At 45.6% G+C, this 1,543-nt stretch overlaps 1 pseudogene; it reads right to left on the bottom strand.

Moving 5' to 3' along the window:
• Positions 1-453: 453 nt before the first annotated feature.
• The window catches only part of LOC108758468 (glutamic acid-rich protein-like), a 36,663-nt pseudogene continuing 35,573 nt past the window's right edge, over positions 454-1,543 (bottom strand).

The raw sequence follows: 1,543 nt of genomic DNA, 5'->3' as shown, positions 1-1,543 counted from the left end.
AGTGGCGAGTACGCGAGTGGCAACGAGCAATCTCTTGTCTGGAGAGAGATCGACGTCGCGTTTGAAAGCCGTATAGTGACGGGCGCGGTGATAAACTCTAATCACATCGAGTCGCGGCGGTTTTTGGAAGACGCGAGAGAAATAGTGCTCGAGCGTGTGGGAGACGCTATAGAAAGACACGATAGTGTAAAAGTGAACACCGCGTTCAACGGTGAGTTTGCGACGAATGACAAAAGTAGGTATAGTACATGGGTTCTAACCCATGGGGCTAGAGGGGAGCGCGGGGCGCGGTGGATACTCGTAGGCGAAGGAAAGCGGAGCGCGGGGAGTACTCGTAGGCGAAGGGAGCGCCTAAAAAATTATAATAAATCGTATAAAATAAAACTTACCTTCTCGTCATCTTCCTCCTTCTCAGCCTTCTCCTCCTCCTCCTCCTCCTCCTCCTCGGGTTAGTTACTCCTCGGCTTCGTCTTCCTCCTTCTCCGCCTCCACGAGGACACGGATCAGCTCCTCCTCGTCGTGCAGCTGGAGGAGCTCCATCATGAATGCGACGCACTCCTCGCCGCTTACGTTGTCAATATTAAAGGGGAAGTCGTTGATGTACGCGACTTTCTCCTCCTCCTCCTCCCAATCATCGATGGTTATGGGAACCTCGTCCTCCTCCTCCTCCTCGCGTAGGACGACGTCCTTTTCCAGGCGGACGTCCTCTTCGACGGGGATGTCCTCCTTCGCCTCAATTAATTTTATTTTTTATATGGAGGCTCGTTGTTTTCCATGTCTTTTTTTGTTTTCTTAGTCACACACACACACACAAATTATCATGTAAGCCGCTAAATATTTTTTACAGTTTTATAAATTTAAAAAGTCACTCGTGATACACTGCCCTTTGTAAGTATTATACACGCAGACAAGGCTCGGCGCTAAGCCACGTGCAACGACACTACTGTGGCTACTTTTTCCGCGAGACCACGAGTTGCGAGGAATCGAGACCTCAATAACGAACCGACCTACATACGCTCAATCGATAGCGTTCACTCAAAATTGTGTTATAGCGCACGCAGACAAGACTCGACAAAGACTGACGTCGGGAAACGTCCTTTGCCATAGCAATCCCTGTCTAGGATACGAGGATTTTACTTATGGAAAATGAAACAGTTAAGATCATAAAATAAATGTTTGCAGCCTACAGAATTCTAGACACTACAAAAGAAATGCATAAATAACAAGGACTCGGTTGTTAGGAAAGAAAGAAAGTGCGCGACGATAGAATACAAGTACGACAACCTTTTTTTCCATTATCTATTTATGACTTAATTTTCACAACACGTTGCGTTTTTTCTTATTCTTTTTTACTGGTGCAAAGGATTGGTAGTAAATATGATGGATGGGTAGTAAAAGGAAGTACATATATACAGGGTCATCGAAAAGTATCGGACCCCCCTAATATCTTCAGTTAGAATGCATTTTGGAGAAAATGTCCAATAACAAAGTTGTATGGTTTCAAGCGAGGAGTAAGACAATGACCTTGTCTTTGATCTTGACC

Source organism: Trachymyrmex cornetzi, unplaced genomic scaffold (genome assembly GCF_001594075.2).
Source record: "Trachymyrmex cornetzi isolate Tcor2-1 unplaced genomic scaffold, Tcor1.1 scaffold1562, whole genome shotgun sequence".
Classification (NCBI taxonomy): Eukaryota; Metazoa; Arthropoda; class Insecta; order Hymenoptera; family Formicidae; genus Trachymyrmex; species Trachymyrmex cornetzi.
The sequence above is the reverse complement of the archived record's forward strand: the minus strand, read 5'-3'. Positions and strand labels throughout refer to the sequence as shown.